Genomic DNA, 20,404 nt, shown 5'->3' with positions numbered 1-20,404 from the left:
GCCAATGGCAACTGGTAATGCAGACTGAACCTTCACGGCAAGAATAAGTCATGCTGTCATGGGCACTACAATTCTACTGGCTCTGTAAGTTGGGATCCCCAAATACCATCAAAATCACCCATTCAGAAATTTTTGATTTAATTGCTGTTTGTGGATCTGATCGTCTGGTTCAAAGCTTCTCAAATAATGCAGAAATGATTATGAGCAAGAAGCAAAAGGCCCAAACTCCCAGATGCAGTTCAGCAAAAAACACCACAGAGATCTCTCTTAAACTTAAGACTTCATAAGCAGGGATGTCATTACTCAGAAAAAAAATTATATATATAAAAAAAATGTTAGCAATACCACAGCTATAAAATCCAACAAGTTCCCTCCATGTTATCATGCTTTAAACTCTACTAACATTCACAGAAAGAGGCTTATTTTTATTAGGAAAAATTAGCCCTCAGAAACAGTTGCAGTAGTAAGTTTTCAAGTAGATTTCATAACATTAAGTAACTTGCATATTTTCAGAAACATATGGTTGTGCTTTTCTCCTCAGGGCTATTATCCTCAATAATGGAAAAGTCTCTTGCCTTAAAACCTGTCAAAAGGTTTACATTTCAATTAATGGCTTATTTTACCCACAGAAAGCAAACATTTGAATGTCAAAGTTCTGCAGTGTGCTTCCAAGCAGCTTGCAGGTTGGTTGAAACTTTTTGAAAACTACTGTATCAAAAGTATTTAGTCTAAAACAAGCATGTCAAGAATGCAATGCCAATTTTATATATATATATATATATATTTAAGATTTTGAGGAAAATCACAATGCCTATTTGCCTTTGCACCCTACTTCAGAGAAGTTCAATTATATGTTTTCACTACTTGATTATCTGTCTAGTGATACAATATGTCATCACTGTAACTTGCTGTACATCATGGCAGTTTGCTTAAGGAACGCCAAAGCATTTTCTTTTATGTTAAATTGCAATCGTTTTGCTCTTTGAATGATCCTATCAGTTAGAATCTTCATATTATCTTCTTTATTTAGAATAAGAAAATAATCATAGATATAAATAAAGCATCAGCATTTCCAGTCATACATGGTTATTTTAAGAGTGCATTTTAGGAGGTGCTTTTGGTGTGGGGAAGGAGAGAATTTCAAAACAAACTGGAAAAAAAAAACCAAAACATTATACTGGATCTCATGAAAGACAAACACTGTAAGGTTGGAGATTGGAATATACAGAATCACCGAATTTCTAGCTGCTAAGAATCTGCAGGATTTCCCTAGTTCCCTGGACAGAAGAAACTATGGGATATTCAAGGCTTAAGGTGGCTATCCAAGTCATCTTGGAAGGACAGAGTCCTTTGAGAACCTCAGTCTCCAGCAGTGCCCTATGATTCTGTTGTATCTGATAATGCTGAGTCCCCTCTTTATTTCCAACAGAGACTTTTACTAGCAGGTGATCTTTGTTAAGAAAAACCTGATTAAATGTTATGGTAGCATTCTGTGGTCATTATGGAAGGAAGAACTGTTCTGGCACAGGAAGTGAAATTTACAGTGACAAGCTGTGGAGGAACTGGTCTGGGGTTGGGGGACGGTTCCATATATTGAAAATTTAAAGCTATTACTGATGAAGGTTACACTCATGATGGGTGAAAAATCAGCTGACTCAAAGTGTTTATGACTAATATGTGATACAGTAGTTACATTCTTCATTGCACTCCTCAGACCTGAAGAACTCTATTTTATTCAGTGCTGAGCTTATGCAGGTATCTTTTATAATAATGTTTGCAGACTAAGATGACATGTAAGATCATCCAGCCCATCTCCTTGCATCCAAGTGTTCTGATAGTAGATTTTGATTATAATTAATTCATTGTGATAATCTGCATTACTATGACTTTAAAACACATTTGACACTATATATTTCCTAGACACTCAGAGATACTTTTGACATAATACATTTTAACACCTCTAGATATCAGAATTTATTTAGCCAAAAGATATAATAGGTATCCCATAAAATTCTCTAAAACAGAAAGAACTCATGCCTTTCAATGGACAGAAAGGTATACATTTAAAACACCTTACCCATGACTAAATGAAGGCATTAACCGAAACATAAACGTTTTATCTTATAGAAACTCCATCTGCCTCCTTCATCCGTATCCTTCAACTACTGTGTGGATAGCTTCAAACTAGGCCATGTCAACTGACCAACCTACATGAGTATAGGGGCTCATGGGGCTCTGTGTATAGGGGCTGAGATCACCCTATCCATAGCAGTATCTTTCTTTTATTGAAACCACTAATTGATGTTCTTCAAGTCGTGTGGAAATAATTGTCCTTAAGATTTTACCTGATGACAAATATTGTTGAACCTAATCACAAATGCAAGAGTAACTGTAGGAAAGGAAAGAAGAAGAAATGGGAAGAAAAGTCTGATTTCCACCTGCCTTGCCCTCTCTGCTCCTCACAGCCTTGAATGATAAAGGGATTAAATAGATAAACAAATTTCTAACAGAATACAGAGCTGCATATAAAAGCTTTATTTCAACAGGCTTTGAATCAAACTCTTATAGACAGTTTAATATGCATTATATCTAAGTCATTTATCCAAAGAAATGCCCAGTTTTACAGAACACTCAACAAAGACCTCATTCCTTCAAATGGAGCACTTCACCTGCATTTTACCATTTGAGAAAAATGCAAATTGGGAAACTGAAAGCCAGACAACACTACATCCAATAATAGTACAGGACTATTTATATCTAACCTGAATGCTTCATTTCTATAGCAATTTGAATTCAAGTTACCGCACTTAACATGTTTTTCTGAATTTGCAATGCGCACGTATAAGTATAGATACAAATAGCTACTTTGGAGTATTAAATTATACCAGCCATATAAAATATGTTCTCTAGCCTGGTAGGAATTAGTACGAGAGGTGCCCCGTAGACGACTGCACAGAAGCTAGATATCACGGTCATTATTCCCAGAAGATATTTTTATTAAATGTTGCTGGTTGCAGCTAGCAGTTTGCCACAGTAAAGATTATGAACATTTATGTACTTATGGTCCAACAAAACTTAGACTTAAACACTTCATTAAGTTACAAGGCAAGATTCTCCCAGGATCAAATACTGTGGGTACGTTAGTTTGCATCCATTTAGGTCAATTAGGTACCTGAGTCCTGTGCATCTAACTTCAAATCAGGGACTTAAAATGCCACCATTCAAACATTTTCGGACACTAAGCTAATTTCAAGCACTCCAGCATACCTTCCAGACTTGAGTGTCACTATTGGTTGTCCTTAAAATTAGCAATGGACCAGAGGACATAAAAACAAATTTCATAGTTGTGAAATTGTTCAGCTAAAAGCTGCCTCATCATTTCCTTTTTCTAAGATTTAACTTTCTACCTGACGCTCAGATCCTGCTAGACTCTGGATTTGCTTTTCAGAAGACAATTAAGTCATGACTTTCAACTCTTCCCATTTGACTGGATTTTGGAAAGGATATTTCAGTAGTGCCACAGAGACTTTCTCCCAGATGGCTTGAAAACTACATCTTTGGACTACTGATGTTAAGAACCTACGAGATGATGTCTTAGCATGAGCTGCCTAAAGATACACTATGAGGTAAATTTCTGAAACAGTAAGTCAAACTCTCACAGTCAAACATTCATTTAGGATTATTCTGAGGACTGTGAACCATGGAAGGATAAAAGCTCCAAGAATATTATGAAATCTTTTGTACCATGAAAACAGCAAGAGTTTTACTTTTGTGAGCCAGAACAATGACTGGAATATTTCAACACAGTTTAACAGATCATTGCACTTGCCTCTCAGGAGGCTACAGCCAAAACTACCATAAAAATGAGTGCAAGGTTTGCTACTACAGACTAACAAATTAAATTTGTGCCCATTTGTGAGAACTCTACCACATAATATTATATGTGGTTCGAACTAGACCTAGCTGAGAAGTAGCTTTAATTTGAAATTGACATTTCAAGAAGTCATCCCACTTTGACTCAGGATAAAAGTAGAACTTTATGAAGATCTCTGTAAAGAATCAAGAGACAGAGAGAGAATATTCAATTTAGCCCATGGGTTGGAGCAATTGGAGCCCAACGGAAATTTAGCCCATCTGAAATTGGAAAATGACACAGCAATGATGTGAATCCAGCTATCCCACATCTTGGATGAATTCCTGCAGGTTACTGATAGCTCTAAGATCGTGGTCCCCGTGAGCTCTCTCAAAGGCCCACTCAGAATATCAAAATCCTTCCCAAAGTGAACAGGGCATTTGCAAAGACTTTTAAGACCATGATATTTAAGGGAAAGGTCATGGGGAGAAAAGGCCCCACTTATATAGCAATTCAAAGAAACTGACCACTATTTGTAAAAGGTACCTCTCCAGTAGCTTTTGAGATAGCTTTTTTTTTCCCCCCTCTTTTTACTGTCTAGTATGCTTTTATTCAAGGCCTGATGGAAAAAAAAGGGATGTTTGTTAAAAGAAAAATAGCTGTCAAAATTTACTACCAACTCCAGCTGAGAGATTTCTCTGGGATACACATACAGTTGTTCTGAGTGACAAAATCATCTAAAGCATCACAAGAGCTGCATAGCTTGTGATAGTGTGTGATAAGACTCTTTATAACCTGTTTTGCAAGTTGAAGCAATCTCTTTTTATTATTAGATAATGTAAAAGTTTGTGATACCAACTGAACTGGGTCTGCTGTCTGAGAAAGGAGTGAAACAATTTCTATGCAGCTTATAGCCCACGCTGACACTTTGAACATGTGTACCAACTGTCAAGAAAGAGCTCCACTTCTTCAAAAACATGATATTTTGATGAAGATTTTGACCCTTCAGGACTTGAGTCTTTTAGGTGTCTCTCTAGTGATAGCACGGACAGAAAGGAGCTTCTGAAAGGTTCTGTATTCCATCTTCCTTCCATTCCTTCTGTGTTTCATGACTGCCAATCCCAACTCTGACCTCAGATATGGCTGCAAAGCTGTCCACAGCAGGTACTGTACTGAAGGCTACTGAACCAGTGCCACAGTTGCAGCTGGTACTTGGCATGCATTAAATGACAGATGGCCTTGATTACAAGCAACTACATAGTGTACTTTAAAAGAGAGACATATGCCAGTTTACTGTGCTTTGAATCTTGTTAAACACAAAAGATTCTGGGGTTCAGATATCCTCCCTAGAACATGCAGTTAAATCAAACCTTTAACAAATGAGAATTGGAAAACTTAAAAGGATCAATAGGTTAAAAAATAAGCAAATAAATAAAATAAATTGCATCCCAAACATCTGAGATTATAAAATGAAAGGGATTAGACTTTTTTTTTCTTTTTTCTTTTTTTTACAGCAGAAGACTTTGAAAGAAAATGTAATAGCAGAAGGTGAAAGACAAATAAGCTTTATTTAATTTTTAATGTGGCACCAAAGCGCATTTAGCCATTTTACTTCTTGACCATCTACATTCCTCAGTGCCACTTTTGCCAGAAAATCCTCACTGTCCACATTTAAACAAAGCCTTGGGAAAACAAACAAAGAAACAACAACAAAACACAGAAAAAACACACCACCTCTGTATTTCTAAACACAGTGTCTTCTAACTTTCTTCTCAAAAATCTCCACCAAAAAGCATTCTTGGGCGCAAGACCTGAGGTATTCTGAAGCCACTGGGTTGGAGAAATGGTCTTACAGAAACCACAACAGAAAAAATACCAAAGGCCTTTTCCTGCTTGTCTTCTGAATTCAAAAATTATTCTACTGTCTGGCCACATTACATAAGTTTATGTAGTTAGTGATTGGAAGGTCATTGAAAGAACATTTCTAGGCTGATGTTTACATTTTCTAACATGTCTTTCAGAGAAGTGTTCTATTTTTAACACAGAAGATAAAGGAGTAAATTCAGGGTGGACAACAAAGCTCTGTACAATTTAAATAGTCACTGTCACACAGAGGGACAAGTATAGGTGTGGTAGAGTATAGGATTTTTTTTTATGCTTATTTGCAGTGACCTATAAAACTGCTGATCCATGGAAATCCCTACTGAAGCACATCAGTAGCATATTTATACTGCAAAAGGAATGTTCAGCTATGTATTAAATATGCGAGAGAGGAACATAGAGTATAAGTAACAAACATCAATTCTTCATTAGCACAGGAGCATAACGCATAGAGTTTACACCCTATGCAATGCCACAACCCTAAAAATGTGTTCAAGTATAGGAAGAAGATGATAAAATAATCCAGTTATTTATTCATTATAGTGTGAAAATGGAACCCCAAACCATAAGCTTTCAATCATTTGCATGAGTAACTTCACTTCTAAGAATAATCCCAAGGAAATCAGTGAAACCACTGTACATATTCCTACCCATGAGATACGGAAGCATTTCCAGGCCCAAAGCTATACTCATTATATTGCTGAAGTGAAATATAGGTCACAGGAAGTGGAAACATTTCTGCCAGCATTGTCATTTTGGGGTCTCCCCCACATTCTGAATGAATATATTACTTACGGGGCTCACTTTCTTCCCCCAACAAGAGGCCAGACAACTCTACTGAAGATGCGGAATCTAGAAAAGATTTTGAATAAGTCAGAAAAGATCCTTTTTGATTCTGTTTAATAGTTCAAGCTGAAGGAACACTAAAATTTTTCACTGTCTTCCCCTAATCCTGCCGCACATTAATTCAGGAGCCCAGGAGGCAGACAGATAGGAAGCCTCACTCTATTTTTATACATAATAAACACCTAAATCTATTTTTTTCCCTACAGTATTTTTTCTCTATTTCCATTAGTTATAGACAGGTTGTACATTTGCCAAGAAAATTAGTACAATGCATGTTCCTTTCTATCCACATGGTCTCTAACCCAATGACTGATACTGAAAAGAAAGTATGTAGTGTGCCTACGTCAGCAGCCTTGATGCGGTGTGATACTGCTAGCTGCCAGTGTTGCTATACTCTACAGCAATTATTTATGCTGTGCTTTAAGTACACTCTTACAGCCTAGAGCGAGACCAATTCCAAAGAGGAAAAACATAACACAGCAAGCAGAAATACTCTTGGACAACTTACCTCCAACAATCATCTTTCTCTCATTTATCTGCATTTGGTGAAAAAAAAACAAAACTCTACAATTGCTTTGTTTCCTACTTCTTAAACTTTCTCCTTTTCCCTCTACTGTCACTTCCTAGAGAATGTCTTCAGGTGCTCCCAATTAGCAGCCTGCAATTTGTAGCTTTGCAAATTACCCTGTATTAGTACTCCCTGTTCTTCCCCAAATAGATTTTGTCTCAGCTTGAACTGGAGTGGCTGCGTTGCTCTGTTTCTGCATGCAGCTGTGAAAATCTAGCCTACTGTAATTTCTTTTACTGTTTAGTTTGTGGTCATCTTGCAGTCAGCGCCCTACCTGATGTAGTATGTCAGCTTGACTTAAAGACTGTCACAGAACAAAGTTCTGGGTACACAGGAAAACTCATTTCCTTTTCAGTGGTCAGATTATAGTCCTTATCGTGTTGACGCTTTACTTAATGCTGTAGTTACTCATGCTTTCAAATGCAGAGGTCATAGGCTCAATAACCTTTTTCAAGGCTTTCGGCATTACTCTGGTCCAAAGCCTCCCTTGCAGAGGCCATGGTTGGAACAATTCTTCTGCAAAGCTTCCTTGCAGATTCTCCCACCAACACCAAATTCTGGAGTCTCATTGTAGAATGAAATTATTCTGCTCACAGATGCCAATGGTATCGTGTCTCCTATTGTTTTCACTGCGATCACATTGCCCAGAAGGTGCAGCTAGCACCTCTGTAGTCAGCAAATCTGCCTTTGTTGATGCAGGAGCCTGCATTTATAATACTTCAATGTGTGAAATGGTGTCCCTCCAGGGAAACATAAGAGATTTTATGTAGCCATCTTTCTGGAGCATGAAATCATGATTTTCTTTTCGGGAAGACTGATCAGTATGGCATCTGTTGAAAATCTTTTTTGCATGGTGCTTGACAACCTAATGTGTTGTACTTTTAGCTCACTTGGTGTGGCAATTTCATTGCAGCTTTTGCTCTAAATTGGCGTGATCAGTATCACACCGGGAAAAACTACATGACAACTGTGGAAGGACTGTAGTTTTTTTTCCACTAGCTTTCACTTGGATTTACCTTTATACTCTCAGACTTCAGTTAATAAGTGAAAACAAAATGTTTATGAATCACCTTTGCTAGAATTATGTAGAAAATTTCATAAACTTTTGATTAGGATAAAAATAAATAAATAAAGAGGCAGTTTTGCACCACGTAGTGAGCTTAAGCAACAAAATCAGGTGGGCAAAAGAAATTAACACATTCAGTAAAATTGGCAAATGGCAAATTATCTGTTCACTTCAGTATTTTAATTGATACAGGCTGTTGCTTGACATACATATAACGTAAATGTTTCATTTTCTGAATGTTAACTTATAAATTTATAATCAAGTCTTTGCAGAACAATTATTTCTTTTTATTTGAGTTTGTTTAGTCTAGAACTCTTTAAAAACCTGTCCTAAAAAAATTACAACTGAAAACTTAAATGTCAGCATGGATAGCCAGAGCTAAAGACGCTTAAGCACTGACCATGTCAAAGAACATGCAGGTAGAATAATGCAGGTTGGTTAAGCCACAAACAATGATGGATTGCTGAGTTTATGGATACTAGGCTGTTTTTTTCAAAATACCCTGGAGGTTGTTTGTAGAATACAAAGGGAAGTATTGTTCAATTGAGAAAAGAGTAAATGTCTAAGAACCATATTAAATATTTTAAAGAAATATTCTTCTTCCTGCTTCAGGGACTTTTGCGATTATTTTGCTATGAAATAAAGCCCACAAGTGTGATCAAGATGCTAGGAAATTATTACAGTGCTTTCTGCCAGCTCATAATAAGCCAGCAAATTAAATATAAAGTTTAAATGAAAAGGTCATAACTCCCAACTTCATTTCATATAAGAAATGAAAACAAGCTGTCCAATGACTGTAACCTGTAACATGGCATCAGACAAAAGGAGGAGGATCAAATGTAGAGAGATTTAATTTTAGGGGTTAGTAGGAACTCATCATCAGTGACAGCCTTCAAGAGATTGGAGAAACAGCTACTCATATTTTCAGCCCTAGCTCATTTATTTTAACCTGTGCTACTTTACCACTTCCATTCCTTAGACCTCCTTATTCCCTTCCCTTTGTCTTCTTGTATGATCCTTTCTTACTCAGGATGCCCCCTTCCAACAGGCAATACAATATGGCTTCAAGATAAGCACCATAACTGACAACAAATGAGATATATTTCTATATATATATATGGACACAAAAAGTCCATCCAACACAGGTTTCCCCCTCTTCCTCCATCCCCGTCATATCTATTATCTGTTAGTACTGCAATGTTTCTCTTTGCAGAATTTACTTCTATATACAAGAAAGATCCACTGCAGTTAAGAACTGTCCCATGTCCTCTAGAAAATAAGCCAGGATTCAATCTAATATAAATATGAGAATAAAACTTACTTATTTTGGTCTTTCCCCATTTTACTGTATGTTCCCGAAGTATGTAAAATACTGTTTATTTATGGTTGAAATTTGTGATGCCTGAACTACCAAAGCAAAGCTTTACTGAGGGGTGATTAACCTTACCTCCCATTTTGCACACTAGTCAGTAAAAGAACAACTTGGGTTTACTTTCAAACAGGTGTTTGCTCAGTGAACAAAACCCTCCCTCAGTGCTGTGGGAAATTATACTCTTTATTTCAAAGTATGCTGCTTTGAATAATGATCTCACTTTTTTTCACACTTTTCCTTTGAAATTTGTAGGCATAAGCCACGGATCACTGACAAAGGGAGAAGCTGTGTGTATAGCAGCTGGGTAGGAAATATCACAGCTGGAGGAAGATGGATAAAAAGACAATGAATGTTCAGGATTTTTCTTTCCTATTTTATCTGTTCTGCTGAACAGGGTACTTCACAGTTACATCTATTGTAGACCTAAAATAATTCCAAATTCATATTTTACTTTCTGTTTCAGACATCTGTGTCCACTATTAATAGATATTACAATAAATAAGGTGTCTATGTTTTGCTGAATTGGAATAAGCATGCTGAAGTACAGTTAACTGTAGAATACGCAGATAAACTTGATAACTGGCTTATATTTTTTATTTCTTGCTCTACTAACATAAACGATATACAAGAAATTGTCCCCACACCTATAGGCCTGAACATTTGAGTGCTGTCATTAATAATTTTCTAATAGGACTTTCCAAGAGGTAAACACTGCATCATCTGATAGCATTTCAGTGCCACTACTGAACACCAAGGAAGAGGTTATTAGGGCAAAGAGCAGGTTATTCTTTTTCCAAGGTGTGATTTACAAATCTGCCAGCTCTGACTTTTAGTAATCAACCTGTTTTGGCCAGGCAATGCAGGTACAGCAAGGTGCAAGTGAGCAGGTACAACAAGAACAGCCAACCCTCCATCCTCACATTAGAACAGAAGATTCTGTGAACAGCACACCTCATTAGTCCACTGCTGCAGAGCAACATCCTATCATACTTTACTAATATCCATCTGAATTCTGAAACTTGCAGAACTTTCAGTCTTTCATATCGCTTATTATAATAGCAGGTTGAAGGTGTATCACCCATTAAATCATAGACAAAAAACATATATGCCCAACATATACCCATGTGAATCCACTGGCTAGGACCTGCTGCATGTGCACTGCCCAGTCTGAGTTTACTGTAAGTCCATAACTGAGAAACCAATGCCTTCCACAAAAGAAAAAGTACATTTCAAATATTCCATACTGGAAGGAAGTTAAATAGTTTTGATTTAGTATGACATTGACTTTGAGTTGCCTTTACCCTGTACCTTAATATCAACCTCAAGTTCCACCAACAGATCAAAATATCTATCCTTGTTCTTTCTTCCTACTCTGCCAGACAAAATTGAATGTGAATCACTATTAACTGCATCCTGGCTGAGATGTGTAATTGAGGCGATTGTGCATGATATGCATCTCAGCTGGATTTTTGTTACATGATTTGGTGTCTCCTATTTACCTTTATACTTTTTTCAACTTCAAATAGGTTTAGTGAAAGGGACTCCCATTCATCACAACATACAACGTTATAAGTGACAAAACTTATCATGGTATACAATCCATATAATTTAAGTGTAATACTTTGGTCTTTACAGTGTTGTACAGAGTTAGAATAGCTATCTGACAGCATACCAAAGATATTCTTGATTGTATTTGTAAAGAATAAGTCACAAAATTTCAAATAATTCAAACAAATATTACTGTTGGGAAGGGACATACAAATATATCACTGCCAGTTACTAGGCTTTCTAGTAGCATATAATATTTTGTATGCTTCTGTGGAGGAGATAATTTAATTCATAATAAATGCGTAGCACATTCATATTTACTTGTTGCAAGTTAAAAAACAAACACACCAAATGTACTTAAATGCCAAAATTCCTAAGAAACTAACAAGTTACTTTACCTCTTTTTTTTTTTTTTCACTAGCAGTCAAGCATTGTCCATAAAACTGAACTCAACACTCAGTGAGCCAAAGAATTTTAGCTGATCCAAAATTAAATCTTTACTCATCTCTCTGAGGTCCTGTCATCATTATAAGCTATATATGAGCAAAGAAAAAGGTTCAGTTTCTGCCTGTTTTCTATGGTACTTAGAGCAATAATATCAGCCCTTAGCTTTATACCCAGGAAGTCTCCTTAGTTTCAGCTCTTTCAGATCTTCCCCAGAAGCCTGCCTACTTTTTGCACTTTCTTCCTGCATAACCTTAAGCATACAATGATGTACGTGCTATTATCATTACACATTCCATTTGACCACTTAGCATCTCATTAATTACAATGTTCTTTAACATTAATTAAACATTAATTAAAATGTTCTTTCCTTTGGCCTTGAAAAAAAAAAATGTGGGTGTCCCTTCACTTATTACTGTTCAGTGTGTTGCTGCAGGTGTTGTTTTTCTAGCCCTTCACTAACAGGCCACTTTTCCTCATTTACACTCAACAACGCTTTCCTCTTCTTAACCACAGAATGTTCACAGAGCTGTCACATCCCTAAAAGCCTTTCTGACTGACATTATCCACCCACCTTGTGTCAGTTCAAGACCTGTCACCTGTAATGCTTGTCCTGATTTTTCAGGTTTCCAGTTTTGGCCAGTGTGGGAGCCAAGCTCCTCTTCTTACAGTCAGAGCTCTCATGTTGCGGAGAATCTCTCTTGTCATTAGAATTCCATCCTTATATTGAGAAACTTTCCCAATGGAAATTCCTACAAGCAGTTTTCATTTCTGAGAAATTTTAGTCTTTGTTGGAAAAGTCTTTAGAAAGCTTTAGCATTGCCCATTCATTTCTCTTTTTTTTTTTTTTTTTTTATCCACTCTGCACCAATCAAGTCTCAGTTTAAGGAGAGGCTATTTTTATTGCATGTTGATAAATGGGATTTGAGTCTGGTTTTGTTTCCTACTCAAAAGCAATACAGGTCCCCAGACAAAATGATACCCACATACATACATGTATGTGCTAATGTAATTGGTAGCCTGTTCGCTAATATTTTCATATATGAATATGAGTCAAAATTAACAACAAATGTTTCAAACATTTCAAACATAATTAACAAAGAATTAACAAAGGATGTTTCTTGCTTTTGGAGTTCAAAGTCCCACCAATACATGAAAAAAAAAAAAGTAAAATTGGAATGGGAAAGAAATACATAACGGAGTAAAGGTGCTTCAGGATGCAGAGAATGGGTAGTTTTTCCTGACCTTCAGTTTGCGAGAAGAGGAATCCAGGAAGGGAGGTGACTTTCTTTGGCAGTAGAACAAATACCATGGAGATATAGAGGTCAAGAGGTAAAGGTTATAGCCTCTTTCCTTATAAATAATTGATTCAGCAGATGACCAAGAATTTTAGCAGAGAGAGAGCAAGAGGGTTTGTTATGCAGTAGATAACAGAGGCCACTATTTAATTTGCTTGTATAGGGCATATGTTGGTAAGGACATACCTCAACACAGTTTGTCTTTTAAGACAGTTTATTTTATGAACTATAGAAATCCACATATTCAAAAATATCTGCATCCTGTGGCAAGATGTGCATGTTGCACAGAAAAATATGCATGTATGAACAGCTCCTGACTTTCTGATGATGGTAACAGCAAGATTAAGCTACTGCTGAGGCATTGGAGATCAGGCTGGTTGTAGGCAAAACCAAATTTATGTGCTGGCTAGATCATAACACAGCAAACTTGATCCTGCTCATTTGATCCTTAATCAAAAGCATGATGACAAATAAAAGCAAAACCAAAATACCTGTCCAGTTATCCTGGGCCAATAAACAGCTGTTTATGTAGCAGCTGTCTTTTTTTTTTTTTGAACCTTTACTTTCTCTTGATTTATTAATTTATTTGGGAAAAGCTTGCCAAAATGATTAAGTTCAGAGTAACATGCATTTCTAAATTGGTCAAAGTTATTTGTCTCAGACACAATACAGGAGTGTATTAATCACAGAGACTAGGGTAAACTTTCTTTATGGAGTGGGTATCTTCAATTTCTCTCCACTAAAGCTTGGCAAAGCTTTGGATGTTTATGGAATTTGAATTGTTGACAGAAATGGTCTCATGGAAAAGTCACAGAATTTTATTATTATAACAGCTACAAGGTATTTGCTAGAGTTTTTATTTGCCTTACTTGTGTCTAAAATGCAAATACTATTGTATTTCATATAAATTAATAAGGTTACATCAATATTTCCAATGCGGAATAAATAGATCTAACAGATTCCTAGAAACAGCATCTACAATTTAATAAACTACATTATTCCTTGAGCCTGGAATAATCATCCAACTTTCTTATCAAATCAAGTACATATTAGATGTCCCAAACTTCCCAAAGCTGCTGGGTACTGCTATTTCCTATTCAATTACCGGTGTTGGATAAATCAACTTCACTAAAAATCTATGAAGCAACTAAATAGTTCAAATGTGAATCCCAAGAATAGCAGAGCAATGTTTACTTGTAACTCACTGACCATCACTCAAACACTAGAGTATGTGTGCTGCAAATTAAAAAAGCAACAGATAGGAATTTGTCTTTTTCTTATCTAAAGTGATTGTTCTAATGGGTAGGCTGGTATAAAGAAAAATTAGCCTGATCATACAGCAGATGGGAACATTTTCTTGATGTATTTCTGAATGTTTGTGAAATAAATGTATCGTTCCACGTAATTTTGTAGCACCCAGCTGGTAATTATATCTCTAATACTTTAGATGAGTGTGAACTCATAAATGTTTGGAGCATCTTGCATAGATTGGTCCTAATTGAATGTTGTAGGTACCTTATTAAACAGCATTTGTACTAAGATTAGGAAAGAGAAAGAGGTTGCCCATTTACTTATCTAAATTTCTTGTCATGATTGAATCTTAATTTTTCTCTCCTCCCCCTCATCTTTATTTCTTTTTCAAGAGAAACGCAGGATTTTGCTTCACAGTGAAAATCTAAAAGTCAGTAAGCTGAGGAAGGGTGCTTGAAGGATCATTTAATTGTGAAGTGTTTCATTTAGAGTCTACTCAAGTTTCCAGCTGTGAAATTGCAAGATTCTTATATGCCAGTACTCACAGCAGTATCTTAAGTTTATATAGAATTGCTAACTTCTGAAAAATTGCTAAGTGTTCAAAAACTTGTCAGTCTAGTACTCACAAACTCAGGACATTTGATTTAGCTGGACTTTCCACTAGACTTTTATTTTTAAACCTTTTGAAGTACACTGTGCACACTTACAGCTTCTCTCTGCCATCAGAAATGCTATAGGGTTTTGGTTTAATGAAAATTTAGATTCTTTCAAAATAACAAGAGCCTGGGAACAGTTTTGAGTAAAGCCATTGAACATGATAAACACCATAAGAGGTGAGGAAGATATCTGAATGTAGCAACAATATAACAGACGTGTCTTTCCTGCACTGTGTGATAAAGAGGGCAGGCAGAAGATCCTAATGACAATTTAAACAAGGTCATATTACTTTTATAATACATTTTTCCTATGAATATAAGTAATATGCAGATAAATAATTCCGACAGTTTTCCTGACACTGAGCTTAAAATGGGTATATTTGGCTAAAATATCCACTTTTAGCAGAATTATGTGTACCACTAAGCCGCCAGGTCTGTAATTTTAATGTATATTTGAAGTCAAACAATTTTACATCTTTTTTTCAAGACTGTAAATATGTTGTGTTTATCCACCACATACAGACATTTTCATTGCAACCTATGCAATGACATATGCTCTGGCCTGTAAAGAGATGACTGGGGGTGCCTTTTGACACCTCCTGCAGTATCTTTGGTACAAAACTCAAGTTCAGCTTTGTTCCCAACTGTGGTGCATGGGAATATTTGTCCCATGCAGTTGTAAGCACCAGTAATACAAACAGAAAGGACAGAAATGCTGGTACCTTGGGTGTTGAACCAGCTCTACCGGGAGGCTAGCTCTGCCCTGTGCTCTCTGGGAACATCTGAGCTTGGTCCTGACCCCACCCTGCATTTCCAAATGACATTAAGTTCAGCCAGCATAACGCTTAAGTAAACATACTTAGAAAAACAAAGCAACATGGGGTGGCAGCCAGGGATGCAGGAGGCTTATCTAAAAAAGAAGAGATAGCACCTCTCTGAAGAAGCAGCAAGCATACCACAGCTGCATACACCATATTCTTCTTAAGGACATCTGTCCAGTTACTCTGATCTAGTGCTGAATCAAGTGGTCACAGGTGATTTCTCTGTGCACCTATTGGAGAGAATGAACTCCTTCTATAGAAAGGCTTTCAGCTACCAATTTTCAAATCACAACTAGAAAAAAATAATAGCAAATGATTCCTGGTAAATAAAAATGTTTTCTAAACATTTAAATTGACACGATTTTGACATAATTAAAGTTATATATCTAAATAAATATTTTGGTCTCCAAATGAAAACAGAAAAATTATGTTTTTTTGTTTTTTTTTTTTGAGTTTGTTGAGCATTAAGGTGGAAAAATCCAATTTGTCTGCTTGGATAAAAGGTATTGTGAGAAGATTTTTTATCAGTTTTATGTGTTTAATTCTCCTAGTTTTCACTTCATTCCAGCTGGAATGAGGTAGCTGAAATTTTATCAAAACCTAAACTACAGTTCATGGACCTATTCATGGTGAAAGCTACAGAGTCCAGTTCACGATGATTTACAGCCATCTAGCTTATGTCTAGAATGTACAGTTGCTGAGTGACTTGATTTCATTTTCTACTCTACAAGACAGTCATTTAAAATATTTCTTAAAAAAGCCAGGTAACCAAAATACATGTGTATGTGTGTCAGTATACAGTAATCTATTTAAAAAAAGCAACCATGCTGGTTAATAAGATTTTTCTGCTATCTGGAAAAGGGAATTTTCAACTAGAAATCATGCTATGTGAATTTTAGTTCTTTATAGCTAAGATTTATATACACTTCTGAATATTATTAACCTGTTGCAAACACAAGATATCAGGCTCTAGAAGGCACAAGAATTAAAGTTCCCTGCACAGCAGCTTCATTACATATGCAATGCAATTCTGCTTTTCATTCAAACATATTTTCTCCCTCTGTCTTAGTCAAGTTAGTGGCTTGAACATGTTTAGAGGAAATTACATCTGTATAGTGGAACAGGGCTGTTAGTTTCCTTCTCAGTATGAACCCTGAAAGTTGCAAGACAACAGAATCAGAGCACCATCATTTCTAAAATAGACAGAAATTTTGTAGGGAAACATGCAAGTTAATGAAACTGCATTTTTGTACATATGTAGTAGGATCCTATTTGAGCAAATAACTTTCTTCTCCAGGAACCTGCAGCAGTGGAGAAGATCAGAAATTTAATTATTTGGCTGTAATGTCAAGAATGAAAGGATTCAGTAGTGTGACTTTGCAGACCTAGGCAAGCACAGTGTTCCTTTCTTATTCTTGTTTTCAAAGACCCCACTCACCAACAGGTAGTTCAAGCTGCTTCCCCTTGGGGTACCATCATAATAGGGATTCCATGCGATGTGTTTTCATAGTCTCACTTTACCTTGAAGCTTTTATTTTGGCAAAAAATTAAGCCAGTCCAAACTTAATTTTCCAGACAATCAGCAACATCAAGTGGGAGCAAAATAAGATTTTCTCATTGAACACCAGCATGCAGAATTACAAACGTGCACTCTAGTAATTCCATCACCCCTTTGCTGCCCTAACATTTTTACCATACAGAAAATGATATTCAATATTAAAGGACTGACATCAGAACCAACATAAACCAACTGTTTTGATACCAATTTACTTCACTAAGTTCAGCAAATAATACTCAGGACAGGCCAGACATGAATTGACCATGATTACTTTGAGTCACACATAAGGGACATTTTTGGTGATGTAAACTTTGAGTAACTCAGTCCTAAATGAGTCACTTTGATTTACTAGAAGTAACTCTTCTAATAGTTCTTCTCCAGTTGTCTCCCACTGGGAAAGCATCCTAAAGCTTTTGATTTGCAGAAACATTTAATAACTTCACAATTATTTTTCCACCTCCTCTTATGTTCAATTTAAGTAAAGCTAAACAGGAAATCATTTCTTTCTACACAACTGGTAGGAGGAGAATGAATTAAAACTGGTATATAATTATATAATTACTGCTTAAGATTAGGCATTTGCTTGGACAAGTACTATTGTGTTATACTTTTTCCCTTGGATTAACTTCAATACTTTTACCTATGTACACATAGTGTAATCAACTGCAAAAGTGAGTTTAGTGTGAGATGATCTGATGTTAAAAAAAAAAAAAAGTGGGTTACGTAATTTATTTTGTTTTCTGTTAATGGGCTTTACACAAATAAATATTTGCAGCTACAAAAAGCACATTTGCAGTCCCTTTTCCTGAACACAGAACTAAAAAACAAATCCATACACAAATGGTTTTCCCTGATGGTAAATTTTCTCTTCAGCAAAAGCTATTACCAGTCATAAGGTATTCAGAACAAGATGTTATGTACAAAGAGAATAAAGCTATAGATTAAATGTAAATCATTTCCTTCTAGAAGCCACACAATACATTCCAGAAAATCCAAGGAAAAAAAATATAAAAAAACTATTATGAAAAGCATTGTTGGGGTCCCAATCCAATGCAGTGCTAAAGTATATATAATCTTTTCCCTGTTTCATCTCCCCTCAAGTGGGAATAGTCACATGCTTAGAGTAAAGCATACGTGCAAATGACATACTGAATTAAGGATTTATAGGAGCAACTCTGAGTACAGAAAACCAGATGGGAGAACAGAAGCTTTCATGACACAAGATAAAAAATATGTAACATCCAATTAAAAGCAACAACAACAGCAAAAACAACAAACAAAACTATTATATATCTATTATGAAATATTTTGAAAGTTAGAATAGTTCCTTTCGTATATTGTGTTTTCTAGCTATGTTTATCCAAGCTGAAGCTGAAGAGGCACTACTTAAAATGCATCTTACAAGTGTTTCTAAATATATCAGAATTTTGAAAAACTTTCAGAGCTAACCTGTAGAATAGATTATGAATTACAGGAATATACATCAGAAAATTTCAAGAGGGACCTTCAGGGATTTCAGATGATAAAGACTGCAGATACAGATACTTACATTCCGACAATACAAATCATCTAAAAAAAAAAAAATCCAGTCCTTTGCTCTTACAGACATTCTCAACTATGTTTTGCATGTCACGGAATTCACAATCCCCTGAGACACAGCATTTTCACTCCATCCCAGATTATCATTGCTACAGTTTACTCACTCTGTACACATTCTTCTATCTCCCTTGGTACTTTAACTCCTTTCTTGAACTTCAGATCCATAGCATATTGCATAGTTCCACTTAGTTTCTGAAAAAAACTCTTTAACAGTCTTTTAATAGTGAGCCCTTCAGACCTCTAAACACAGCTACCCTTGTTAGGAATAAAGCAGGATAAACACAGGACTACAAACTACAAAATTACAGATGGCATCTTCATATATGTACCAACTGTCTGAAGTTTTTTTGTCTGTTTGTTTGTTCTTTAATAGTAAAAGTACTCCAGAATGATGTCTGAGTCCCATTCTGCTTTAATAATTGAGGCTGATCCTTAGCCCAATAGAAAAATTCACCTGATTAAAGATAACGTTAAAACAAATCTTGTTTCAGTGGGCTTTGGATCAATTTCAATATTTGTGAAGTATGGTGAAAACCAACAGTATGGTATGATTATTTAACATTAGCATTTCATATTGAAATCTGTGGACATCAGCAAGAAGGCAGGTTTTTAAAAAAATTAATTTAGATAAACATTAGCAAGCTGCAAAGGCAGCTTTTTATAATTATTTTGTCGGAGTATTTCTCTTCACTTGTTTAATGCTTGAATGTCTTCAAAATCTCTTTCCAGGACATGGCATGATCTTATTTACACAGGACTTGAAAGGTTGAGGTTAATTTAAGATGTTGATTTTCAACATGGTCTCTATTTCTGCCCGCTCTGCTTGGTGCAACTGCAAAGCCTCCATTTTTCACTTTAATATTTACACAGAGTGGACTGTACTTCCTAACTCATTAATGCAGTGAATTTGTGCCTCTTCTGAAGAGCAGCCATGAAATACCCTAACAGTCTCTCGGTCTTACACTTAACAGCATTCTGCAGGATTATTACCTTTTGCTTGGTTATTAATCATCAGCAACATCAGAGTTATACAAGACATCGAAACTTATTACATACATACATGTTGCCTATCAATGTTATTCACTCTCTCTGAATATGTTTACTCTTGCATCATCTATTGTAACTGTAATTGGGCCTTTTCCTTCATTGTATTGGTATAAACACTTACTGAGAAGACATAAGCAACCATTTCTGAGTCTATACCTTAAAAGTTATGATTACAGAACTCTGATCCAAGAATCAGATTTTTTTACTGAGGGTTGCCATCTTCATAGAAAGGGGAAAACAAGTCCACAAGAAGTAGTTAGAGTAAGATTTGACTGTAATTCCCATGACCTCCTGCCTCAGTTTCCTTTCTTCTACTCTGGAGATTCTACTTTCCATTCTCAGAGGCAAAAAATCTAGCAAGAAATTTTTTTTGATGCTATATCATCTACATCCTCCCTTAATCACCCTCATATCCCTTGTGAAAGATGCTTCCAACCCTACTCAAAGGCAGAAGGTCACTCCCTGCAACTGCTGGGCCCATGGAGAGTGTCGTCCCAGATAACCATCTGCTGCCCACCAGTCCTGTAGCGCTTTCTGTAGGAAGCATTCAAGCTTCTGTGCCATGAGGCTGAGTCACCCCAGACAGTGCTAGCATG

The 20,404-nt window shown here is 36.1% G+C and overlaps 1 protein-coding gene across 2 annotated transcripts in view; it reads right to left on the bottom strand.

Moving 5' to 3' along the window:
- The window catches only part of SLITRK4 (SLIT and NTRK like family member 4), a 235,633-nt gene that overhangs the window by 111,838 nt on the left and 103,391 nt on the right, over positions 1 to 20,404 (bottom strand). Inside the window, exons 1-2 of one of the 2 annotated variants that reach the window (XM_067004831.1) lie at positions 7,089 to 7,122; positions 6,530 to 6,586 (exon numbers count right to left, since the gene is read on the bottom strand). The exons of the other annotated variant lie outside the window; for it this stretch is intronic. The gene's annotated coding sequence lies outside the window, so the exon portion shown is untranslated. Of the gene's footprint in view, positions 1 to 6,529; positions 6,587 to 7,088; positions 7,123 to 20,404 lie in introns of those variants that run through there. 2 annotated transcript variants of the gene reach the window in all.

This window comes from Anser cygnoides, chromosome 13 (assembly GCF_040182565.1).
Source record: "Anser cygnoides isolate HZ-2024a breed goose chromosome 13, Taihu_goose_T2T_genome, whole genome shotgun sequence".
NCBI lineage: Eukaryota > Metazoa > Chordata > Aves > Anseriformes > Anatidae > Anser > Anser cygnoides.
This window is presented reverse-complemented; position numbering and strand designations above follow the sequence as displayed.